Raw genomic sequence first — 13,003 nt, forward strand, 5'->3', positions numbered from 1 at the left:
ACAAGTGAGATATACTTGAAAGTGGAACGCTTGACCTTTCAATTGATGCCAATTATGTTGGTGTACATGATCAGATAACAGAGTTACAGCCTAATATATTCCGTTATTTGTTTGTAGTGTAATAATAAACTCGCTAGAAGTCGCAATTATACATCAATAGTCACAAAATTTTGCACCAGGTAAAAGTATAGATCGAAAAAGATGCCTACAATTTTGAATAATGATCTGATATTCTTTAGCGGGTGAAATGGACCATTACGTTTATATGAAAAATATAAAAATTTTATTTTTGGTCGATATTTTAATTCCTTGAGGACATATATATTTCTCAAAATAGCTTATTGGATCTCTTATCTATATAAGTGTAAATTCTAGGCCAGATATTGCAGCCAGTGTTTCAGTACTAGCACAAAAGGTGTGTTGCCCTACACAAGCTGATTGGACAGAGCTAAAAAGAGTTCTAAAATATCTGAAGGGTACGGCACACTATATACTTCGGCTCAGTACTGAAAACACTCCCGAAAAGAATACACTTGTTGGCTATGCAGACGCAAATTGGGCGGAGAATCGAATAGATAGGAAATCCAATTCAGGATTCATTTTCCAAATCAATGGAGGTTCCATTAACTGGTCCTGCAAGAAGCAAACATGTGTATCGCTCTCTTCGACGGAAGCAGAATTTGTGGCTTTGTCAGAAGCTTGTAAAGAGGCATTGTGGTTACGAGAACTATTAAATGACATGATGCTGAAACAATGTGAACCAACAATCATTTACGAAGATAATCAAAGCTGTATACGAATGATCAAGAACGAAAAATTCAGCAATCGAACAAAACACATTGATACTAAAGTCTACTTTGTAAAGGATCACATCAAGTCAAACCATATCAAGTGTATTTACTGTCCTACAGAAAATATGATAGCGGATATGATGACCAAGCCACTACCATCAGTTAAAATCGCAAAATTTAGAGAGCAATCCGGAGTACAAATTGAGGAAGGGTGTTAGAATTATACTTTACTTTGTTTAAAATTATTTCAATCAAGTTTTCATTGAAATATTATTTCTGTACTTTTCAATTTGTATTACATATTTTTTTCATTCTATAAAATAAATTCGTTGAAGATAGTTTTCTAAATTGTGCTTCTTTAGCGTACTCTAATAGATAGTGGTATAGGGTATCCCATGGTCGGCTCCGTCCGACTATAGACTTTTCTTACTTGTTTTTTTCTAATTTATTGAAATCAAAACAAAAAACGCTCCGCTACGTCACCGATAACTTTTTATCGACGATTATTTTCTATCGCTTTACGTAGTGCATTTTTTAAATTTTATCACAGAGACGATAGACGACGCGACATGACTCGCCTCGCAATACGGAATCGACCCATTAGAGACTACCTGCAATAAAAACCTATACATACTGTGGGTAAGGTATATAAAGGAGTGATTCTTATATTCGACAGATATGTGCAACAGAACCTGCGCAAATGAAATGTTCCAATTTTTACAAAAAAAAAAAAAAAACAGCATTTAAGGATGGTTTCAGCAGAATTTTGAGGGACATCGGGGCCCATATAACGGAAAAGTCGACTTTCCCAAGTAAAAAATGATCCGAGAGTTTAGATTTAAGCAAAAAGGTGTTGAACATTTGTTGATGAGGTACCTGAAGTTATGAGCATCTTCGAAATTGACCTAAGTTTGAGAGAAATATTACGAAATAATATCACACCCTGCTTTCGATGGGTATCATGCTAACCAGCCATTATAGTTTGTCATCGTAGGATTTGTCAGGAAAAAAATATAAAATTGTAATCAGAACTGCAAGAACTACCTACATGTCTCCAACTTCGTCTCGTCGGAATGCTTTTTGAGGGCAATCAGCGTCTGGTGCTAGGGGACTTTAATGCTAATGATGAGCTTTGGCATTTCGTTCTAGGCAATGACCAATGGGGTATAGATCGGGCCGAGCAAACATTCCCACGAGGATAACAGGAGATTGCTACAGCTCGGGAGGCATCATCATTGTTCTGGCAACCTGTCATTTCCCTTGTCACAGACCACCTTCCTATCATTGTCTCCGTAAGCAGAACACCCGACTCCATAACCTCTGATGGGTGTACTTTTCAGAACCAATACCGCTTAAAGAGCTGTCCATTCCCTCAGCTCCTGAGAGAATTTTCATTTGCAAACGATCGCCACATACCTACCTTCGAATACCCGAAATCTGACCCAATTTCCCCGCAGATGCGACGGGACTCGTAATCGAGCATGAGGAGCTTCGTCTGACCAACCCTGAAGACCAAAGAGTTAGGGAACATACTCTTGAAGACAAAAGGTACAGGATTGAATTGTATTGTGGGCAAGGCACAGTGGGAAATATGAGAAGTTTTGTGGAACTTTAAGGAATTTTGAAAGTAGTATACGTTAAAAATGCAGTGCCAACCTTCTATAAAATACTTCTTTTCATCCAAAACGTGTAATAAAAATGACATACGGCAGTTCTGAATGCCTTATATTTACATTTTGATTCAAATTTGTTCTATTTAAGAGGATTTTCAAAATGTATTTATGTTTTTCCTGAGAACATTTTTAGAACGACCCTATTATTCAATATTTTCTTTGATATTTATTTTTCAATAACAACAATGTTGTTTTTGTAAATTTGTTAGTTGTTGTAGTTCATGCATATATTTACCTTATATCCTTGTGCAAGAAAGGAGGTGATACAATAATAGCAACTGTAGTGCGATTCTCTAACTCATTTTTTGAGTTAACGACAAATGTCGGTAAAATTAAAACGCAAAATTATGAATGAAAAGTTTAAATAAAAGTTGACAACACTGTTACTTTCGGTAGAACTTTGCGACAACTTTTTTTTCGTCGTTAACTTACCGAAAAACATCGTTAATTAGAGAAATTGGAAGCATTTCAATTTTACCGATTTTTGTCGGTAACTCAAAAAAGAGTTAGAGAATCGCTCTACTGATGTCTTCATTTAATGTCAAAACGTATTTTAAATCAAAAATAAATTGCAAATATTTCACTTCGTTTCACCGTCTTCTTCTACCTTTTGTGGATATTTCACGCAGAAAATTTTGACAGCAAATGAAGACTACGGTCTGAATTCGCCTTTTGGATCACTTTGTTAAATTCGCCCTGATTTATATAAATGTTCGTTGATAGATACAAATGAAAGCAAAAAATTGTTGATATTTCGCTCCTTAATGGATGTGTAGGGTTGTGGGGCTTCATCCAAAAGTGGACCTATGTTGACAGTTGTGTAAGGATTTTTTTTATTCGCTATCGTCTCAAATATTACATTTGCATTAAAATCGGTTGCAATTTTTGTCTTTAACCTTTTAAATATCTAATGTGAGGGAACCCGTCAAAGCGAACCTATGTTGCTAATATTCCGCAAAGAGGTTTTCTATCTACGAAGAACATAAAATGCCAAAATACAAACAATTACGTTGGAAAATATGTCTGTAACATTTATAATATGTCCTATCGGCCGGTACCATTCAATGGGGCTATACCAAAACGCGAACCTATATTGAAAATATTTTGTACAATAGTTTTCTATCCGCTGAAAACTAATATACAAATTTGCAGCAAAATCGCTTGAAAAATGAATGTTAAACGTAAAAACTGCAGCCGCCGTTACATGAGCGCTACAGAAAACCGCGGGTCTATGTGACCCAATTTGAGCCCCACACTATCCACTAATAAATTTTAGGAATCTACATCCTTTCCCTTAAAAGTTATTAGTAAATAATAAATAAATCACTCCCGAATCCAGAAAAGGAAGATAATAGAACGGCTGTTATTTTCAAGGGCGTTACAGATCCGAAAAGGTGGACGTGTTATTTTAACTGGCAGTTTATAGAGGTGATATGGCGAATAAGAGTAGTAACGCTTAAGCAACTAAGTGGACTCGGAATTGAGTATTTGACAAGTGAACTCAATTTATCGGTGTATGAGAAGCATGAAAAGTTGGAAAGGTGGTCGCCCTAGTCCCAGTCCACACTAGAGTGATTTCATTGAAAAAATTTCATGAAATTTGCGTCTTTAGATCGACCTCCATAGTAAAGTAAAATCATGAAATTGTTGTAGTGGGGAATTCGATTTAAGAACACCTAATTTCATGAAATTTTATAATGAAATTCACGATAGTGTGGACCGGGACCTACTGAAGCCAGGCAAAGATACCAGCAGATGCCGTTTTTCCTCCTGCCACTAGAACGTGTTTCCAAGTTACCCATCATCAGCATGGATTCCGAAAAATACTCAGTACAACAAAATAATTGCACGTCATATACACACATATCAGACGAAAACTGAAGCAGAAAAAACCGTGCGAACTAACAGTCATGGTGGCTACTGGCCTATCAAAGGCCTTTGATACTGTCAAACATGTCAAGCTGTTCGCTGGTATAGAGAAGACTTCCTTCTTACCGAGTTTGAAAAGTTGGATAAACAACTAATGTGTGGACACCAGTCGCTTGTGTTATTTCGAGAGAGACACAGAGAGTTCCCCAAAGCGTGGTGAAACATTAAGAACTGTTTATACTCTTCCTTTCTGAAATTCTACTACCTCCAGACGACATAGAATAGTAATTTATGTCGCGTCCTATAGTCGATGACATACATACATACATACATATGTGATAGGTTAAATATCAAAATAGCTGACTTAGTACAGTTCTTCCATCTAAGTAATATGAACATATTGGTCGATGGTGTGTTGATTCCGACCATAAACTACCACAAGATATTAGGAGCAACGTTCGATAACATGCTTAAGTAGCCCTCGCAAGCCACAAATGTTTGCGACAATATTTGGGATGCTGACAAAGAAATCTTGTTGCCATTTTATAAGGCAATAGACCGGTAGGGGTAAGCCATGTATTTGGTATTCGATTGTTTGCTCTACACAGTGAAAGAATATTAAAAGTGTACCTCCCTATGTCACCAGTGGACGATCTTCATGAGGAGTCGAAGATTTTACCGATGCATCAGCACAATAAGAGGTTGTCGATGAAGCACCTGTTTGGGGATAGTCTTTCCCACTCAGGCAGGAGAGATCTTCTTCATAATCTAGAGGAACAAACGAAAACCTCTATGTATATCAACGAGCTGATCATGCACGCCCAAGAACACTTTTACGGTTCTGATCTACTACGAAGCTAATTTGAAGCTGTGGAGGTCTTTAAAGCAACATCTGAGGTGGTTGAAACATTTCTTCTCCACTTAGGAAACCCTTAGACCATCAGCAAGTGTTTCGATGCAAATGAGAAACCGGCCATCAGATTAATTACTAAATCATGTATTTTTTGCACATATGCATTGTTGTGTGTATCTCAGGTACATATTTCTATTCGAACAAATCATGAACCGGTTTTGCAATTTCATTCAAATATAGTATTTATTGTACTATCTCATTATTGTTGTTTTGGTTGCATTATTATTAGAACAAAAGGTTATGATTCCACTCAAAAATACATACATATGTACATACATATTTCAAATATTTTAGAACTGAAGTCAGCACACAGGTGAATAGAGTTATATCGGAACATGGTTTGTTATAAATGCAAAATTCAGTTTGGGCTGATACAATATAATCATCAATAAGCAGACGAAATGCCTTAAGGTAGGATTTTAATTTAATTTTTTTGGTAATTTGATCTTTTAATATAGCTAATTTAAAATCTGAGCAAATTTTCAAAAAATTTTGTCGGATTCGGTTTTTTGTCACAATAATGGGGGTTATCATGAATGAAATTTCCCCGTGAGTTTTGTTTTTCCGCCGTTGCAACTTAAGGGAGAAAGTGAAAAAAAATTCACAAGGAATTACCGTTCATGATAACCCCCAATGATTTTTTAAAAATTGTTTAGGAATTGGACAATTAATGCAATTTTGTGAAAAAATTACCGTTGGTCCCATACAAATTATTTTGAAAAAAATATCGGTCAGTGGACACGTGTTAACGATAATCGATTACCATAAATTTTCATATTTATTTATGGTTTTTGGATCAAATGGAAAACATGTAGGGTGTGAGCCTTTAAGAGGTTACCGCCACTTGTAAAGCCTAAAAAAGACAATTTTTCATGAATTTTTTCCAAGAAAGCTACCAAAATTTTTAAGCAGTTTTTTTTTTCATCTGAAAGAGCACATTTTAATCTAGTGCCTGATTTTTTTTAATAATACTATGTGGTTTTGTGGCAAATGGGCGTCCACAAATCCCTTGTTTTGTAAAAGCGTTTTTCGGTGCCAACTCTAGCTCGAAAAGTAATTAACCGATAGTCATATATTTTTGTGGGCTTATTAAGAACATAAGGATCTAGTCCTTCATCGATCAAGTTTTTAAAAAATATTTGTTTTTACTTAAGGCCTGTTTTACTAAGACGATTCGAATACAAATTCGTTCGACTTACAACCAAACTTCTGTTTTTTTTTTTTGAAAAATATTTGATTCATTGTGTTTTCAATCAAATATTTTTTTCTACAACAATAGGAGTTTGGTAGCAATTCGAACGAATTTGAATTCGAATCGTCTTAGAGAAACAGGCCATTAAATGGTGAACAACAAATTAAATTTCAATTTTTGGCTTAAAAAACTGACATTTTCTGTGCATAAAACGGGCAAAAAAATTAAAAATGTCAATATTTTTTTTTCGATTTTCTGACTTTTACAAGTGGGTTCATCCCTTAAAAAAACAACTTTTCCTCTATTTTACCCGAATGTACAGTTGCGTTCAAAATAATAGGAGCGCCCATACAAAAAAAGACAATTGTCAAAAAATATGGTTAAACTTACCCATTTTGGTTTATTTTGAATTTGTTTAACATTGTTGAACTCCCAGCAGTTAATTCATCAGAAGAAATGTGTCAATCTGTTTTAAATTATTTACTGTTTACACCAACATTATAAATCGTGTTTAAAGTTTTTGTTCAAAAAAATAGGAGTGTGGAAGAAAAAGGACGATAAAAATAGTTTTAGTTGAGTTTAGGATCAAAATTGTCAATATTTTAGTTAACAGTAGTAAATCCAATAGATTTTATGAGGTTTGATTGCTGTTTGAAAACAAAAGTCCTTTGGAGTTAGCCAAAAAACAGGCGATTGTCCTTGCAGAAAATTTTTCCTTAAATTGAGCACTTATTGGGCAACCCAATGGATTTTGTAGACAAACGCTTTAACGATTAGATTTGTTAGATGCTATCGATGTTATCTCTAACAATATATCGACACCTCCAAATAATAGTATGCTAAGTCTGAAAAGTGAGTTTTGCAGGAGAAGCTCTCAAAGTTTGGAAATTTTTTTGAACTTCAGTACTATGCTAAGTCGATATTTGTTTATAACTTCTGTTCGGATTGACCGATTATTACCAAAATTAGACAGAATTTAAGTTAAAGGACGTTCGACACCTCCAAATAATAGTTTGTTAATTCTGAAAAGCGAGTTTTGCAGGACAAGCTCTAAAAGTTTGGAAATTTCTTTGACCTTCAGTACTATGCTAAGTAAATATTTGTTTATAACTTCTGTTCGGATTGTCCGATCATTACCAAAATTTGACAGAATTTAAGTTAAAGAACGTTAAATATAAAAATGTAAAGAACTTGAAAACATGCTAAGTCGACTTAGCATACTATTGTTTGGAGGCGTCGATATAATGATTGTGTATTTGGATCCTTGAGCCAATTTTAAGACAGTTTACATTAGCCCTTAAGGTAAGGATCGGCCAAAAAAGCGTATCTATAAGGAATTTGTTCCCCAACCAAATAATATTTGGAAGTCCTTAGGATGCAAACCTTGTGTATACAATCAATTTCGCTTCTATTCAAAAAATGTTTAAAACGTGAACGGTTGAAATGTACTTTGAACCACTTAGTGATAGGCAGGCTGGGATTGCATTATGGTTGGTATACGCCGTAATATATTTTTCAATATAAACTTACGTTTTTCACTCAAAAATACTTCATTTACGTTAGTTTCATTAGAAAACTGTTTATTATACGATGCAAAACCTAATAAAAATAATCTTAGGTCAACTTCAAAAGTTTGTCTTTAAAGTTTCCTTCTCAACAAAGCGTTTTGAAAAATGTCTCATATGTGCCAATCATCCAATTATTCAAAAATGAACCATATAATGAATTCTGCGTGCAGTTAAGATGCTAAGGACCTTAAAACATCACTTGATCGAGAAATCAATGCCTTATAGATACGCTTTTTTTAACCCATCCTTACGTAAAGAGTTAATGGAAACAGGCTTTAACTCGGCTCAAGGATAAAAATACACGAATTACCGGGATACCGCTCATTATATATTGTTCGAGATAACAGCCAGAGCATCAAAAAACTCTAATCACTAAAGTTCTGTCTACAAAATCCATTGAGTTACCCAACAAGTGCTAAATTTATGGATAAAATCGCTGCAAGGACAATCACCTGTTTTTAGGCTACCTCCAAAGGACTTTTGTTGTCAAACAGCCATCAAATATCATAAAATATATTGGATTCACTACTGTCAACTAAAATATAGACAATTTTGATGTTATACTCAACTAAAAATATTTTTATTGTCCTTTTTCTTCCGCACTCCTATTTTTTTGAACAACAAATTTAAAGGAGATTTATAATGTTGGTGTAAACAGTAAATAATTTAAAACAGATTGCCACATTTCTGATCATCAATTAACTGTTGGGATGTCCACAATGTTAAACAAATTCAAAATAAACCAAAATGGGTAAGTTTAACCATGTTTATTCGACCATTCTCTTGGTGTGAATGAGCACTCCTATTATTTTGAACACAGCTGTATATATCGACGCCTCCAAACAATAGTATGCTAAGTCGACTTAGCATGTTTTCAAGTTCTTTACATTTTTATATTTAACGTCCTTTAACTTAAATTCTGTCAAATTTTGGTAATGATCGGACAATCCGAACAGAAGTTATAAACAAATATTTACTTAGCATAGTACTGAAGGTCAAAGAAATTTCCAAACTTTTAGAGCTTGTCCTGCAAAACTCGCTTTTCAGAATTAGCAAACTATTATTTGGAGGTGTCGAACGTCCTTTAACTTAAATTCTGTCTAATTTTGGTAATGATCGGTCAATCCGAACAGAAGTTATAAACAAATATTGACTTAGCATAGTACTGAAGTTCAAAAAAATTTCCAAACTTTGAGAGCTTCTCCTGCAAAACTCACTTTTTAGACTTAGCATACTATTATTTGGAGGTGTCGATATGAGAGAGGAAAATTGTTGGAGATAAAAGATAAGCATACTTTTAGGCGATTATTAAAAATAAAGACATTACTGACTTTTTAGAAAGCATATGGAATGTGGAGGCTTTTAAAAAGGGTTTTGATGCACAGTAGTCAGTGTTCGAAAATAAACACTATGGTATCGTACCGTACCGTTCTGTACCGTACCAAGGTGGATAGGTACACTACCATAGTGTACCGCTCCGGAACACAAACACTAAAAAATATTTTAGTGATACTGTACCGGAACACAACGATAATCGTAGTGTACCGCATGCCGGAGCACTAAAAATCGTAGTGCTCCGACTGCGGAGGACTAAAAATCGTAGTGTTCCGACTGCGGAGTACTAAAAATTTTAGTGTTCCGACTGCCGGAGCACTAAAAATCGTAGTGCTCCGACTGCGGAGCACTAAAAATTTTAGTGTTCCGAGTGCGGAGTACTAAAAATTTTTGTGTTCCCACTGCCGGATCACTATAAATCATAGTGTTGGAACACTAAAAAATAATAAAGGTATTATGTTTTCTTAGGAAAATTAAATATTTGGTTACATTTGATCAAATAAAAATTAAGATAAATTGTTACATCCATGTATGTTTAAATTAGTTAAACACATTGCGAAATTTGGTCAAAATTATGAAAAAATAATATTTAGTTTTTTTGTGGAATGAAGCACAAAGATCGTCGTGCCGGAGCACTAAAAATCGTTTTTTTTTACCACGTTTTGAAACTATAAGGTAATGAACCATACATGAATTTATTATGATTTCTGAGGAAATTAAAAATTTATATATATTTTTTTAATAAATAAAAATTAAAAGAAAATGTGTAAAACATCTGATTTGGTTCTTGGACAATGGAGCACTAAAAATCGTAGTGTTCGTCTGCGGAACACTACAAATCGTAGTGTTCCGACCGTCGGAACACTAAAAATCGTAGCGTACCACGAGCCGAAACGCTAAAAATAATGTTAAGAAAATCGTTTGTTTATTATGTGAGCAAAATTAATGAATATGTATTTATTTATTATTTAATAAATTATTTATTAAATTATTATTTAAAAAATAAAAATTAGAAGAAAATGTGTAAAACATCTGTTTTGATTTGTAGACAATGCAGCACTAAAAATCTTAGTGTTCGCCGGATCACTAAAAATGGTAGTGCACCACGTGTTGGAACACTAAAAAATAACAAAGGAATTATGTTTTCTTAGGAAAATGAAATATTTAGTTAAATTTGATTAATAAAAGTTCACATAAAATTTTACATCCATGTATGTTTGGTTTGGTTTTTGGACAATGGAGCAGTAAAAATCGTAGTGTTCGACTGCAGAACATTAAACATCGTAGTGTTCCGACTGCCGGCTCACTAAAAATCGTAGTGTGCCGACTGCCGGATAACTAAAAATCGTAGTGTACCACGTGCAATACAATAAGGCAATGTACCACACATGAGTTTATTATGATTCGCGAGGAAAATTTAATATATTATGTTTTTTCTTAATAAATACAAATTAAGAAATACAAATTAGTAGGAAATGTGAAAAACATTTGACTTGTTTTTGGACAATGGAGCAGTAAAAATTTTACTGTTTGACGTTTAGGTAATCATCTGTTTATTATGATTTATGAGGAAAATTTAATATTTGATGGCTTTTGGGTCAAGTAAAAATTAATAAATACAAATTAAGATGAGCATGTTATATTCATGTACTTAAAATTAGTTACAACATTTGAGAACGTTAGTAGAAAATATGACAAGATGTATGCGGTACAAATTTTTATAAAACACTATTTATTACATTTTTGTTACATATAATCTAAAATATTACACGTTACCGTGGTTGCACATTTAGACGCTCAGAATAACAATACTTAGTGTCGTATAAAAATTGTCTTCTTGATCTTCATGAATTACTTAATTTTTTTAATGTGAACAAAAGAAATAAGGAACGGAAAATATTGATAAATATTGAAATTTTACCTGTAACTTTTTGTATCAAAAATTCCTCAGTAAATGCAGTTGAAGAAAGTATGTGGATCTTCACAAGTAGACTTGTACGTTTGAAGTCACTTATTATTCTGGGGAAATTGTACCTGTTGATATTTGTACAACAAAAAATATCACTCAATGAGAATGTGCTGATTTTCCGCAAGTAGGATTGTACATTTAAAGTCAAATTTATGATTTCGGGATAAATACAACCACACACTTATTAATTTGGGGTAATTGTACCTGTTGCCTTTTGTACAAGAAACAATATTCATCAATTACTACGCGGATTTTCCGCCATTAGGGAAATTGTACTTAGTTGGTTTTTGTACATCAAAAAATATTCCTCAATGAATGCAGTTTTACAAGCATTTTCCGCATAGCCAATCAACGTACAGGTACATATAACACTGAGTACAGGTAGTCTTATTGGAATTTGGATAAACCCATAAACGTTTATGTATCTCTTAAAGAGTTTGTTTTTAACAGTGAATCGTGGGTCTTCTTCAGTTTCTATCAAACATCGAGTTAATAAATACCAAAATGCCAAGGCCAAAAAACAGAATTCTTTTTGACATGTTTAATACAAACGAATCAAACGAAATAGTGTGTAGTTCTAAGTTTGCAAACACAACATAATGGAAAGAATAATAGAATAGAATTGTTAGTGATCCGGCAGTCGGAACACTACGATTTTAGTGCCCCGCAGCCGAACACTACGATTTTTATTATTCCATTGTTTCGATCTTTAGAGATCCGGCAGTCGGAACACTAACATTTTTAGTGATCCGGTAGTCGGAACACTACGATTTTTAGTGCTCCGCAGCCGAACACTACGATTTTTATTATTCCATTGTTTCGATCTTTAGAGATCCGGCAGTCGGAACACTAACATTTTTAGTGATCCGGTAGTCGGAACACTACGATTTTAGTGCCCCGCAGCCGAACACTACGATTTTTATTATTCCATTGTTTCGATTTTTAGAGATCCGGCAGTCGGAACACTAAAATTTTTAGTGATCCGGCAGTCGGAACACTAAAATTTTTAGTGATCCGGCAGTCGGAACACTAAAATTTTTAGTGATCCGGCAGTCGTAACACTACAATTTTTAGTGTTCCGCAGCCGAACACAACGATTTTTATTGTTCCATTGTTTCGATCTCTAGAGATCTGGCAGTCGGAACACTAACATTTTTAGTGATCCGGCAGTCGGAACACTACGATTTTTAGTGCTCCGCAGCCGAACCCTACGATTTTTATTGATCCATTGTCCACAAATCAAATCAGGCGTTTTTCACGTGTTCTATTAAATTTTATTTCTTAATTTGTATTTATTAAAAAAAATTATATAATATTTAATTTTCCTCACAACTCATAATAAACTCATGTATCCAAAGTCAGGACACTAAAATTTGTAGTGCGCCATTGTACAACAACCGAATCAATGTTTTTCATATTTTCTACTTAATTTTCCAACGTTATTAATTAATATTTATACATACATGGATTTAAGAGGTGTATCTGAGTTTTTATGTCTAAATTTGTACTTATCTCAAAAATTATAAATATTTAATTTTCCTCGCAAATCATAATAAACTCGTGTGTGGTACATTATCATTACGTTTTTTTTTGTGTTCGACATGTGGTACACAACGATTTTTTAGCGCTCCGACTGCGGAGCACTACGATTTTTAGTGTTCCGACTGCGGTACCCAACGTTTTTAGTGTACCA

This window comes from Musca autumnalis, unplaced genomic scaffold (assembly GCF_047663935.1).
Source record: "Musca autumnalis isolate F117 unplaced genomic scaffold, ASM4766393v1 scaffold_3, whole genome shotgun sequence".
Lineage (NCBI taxonomy): Eukaryota > Metazoa > Arthropoda > Insecta > Diptera > Muscidae > Musca > Musca autumnalis.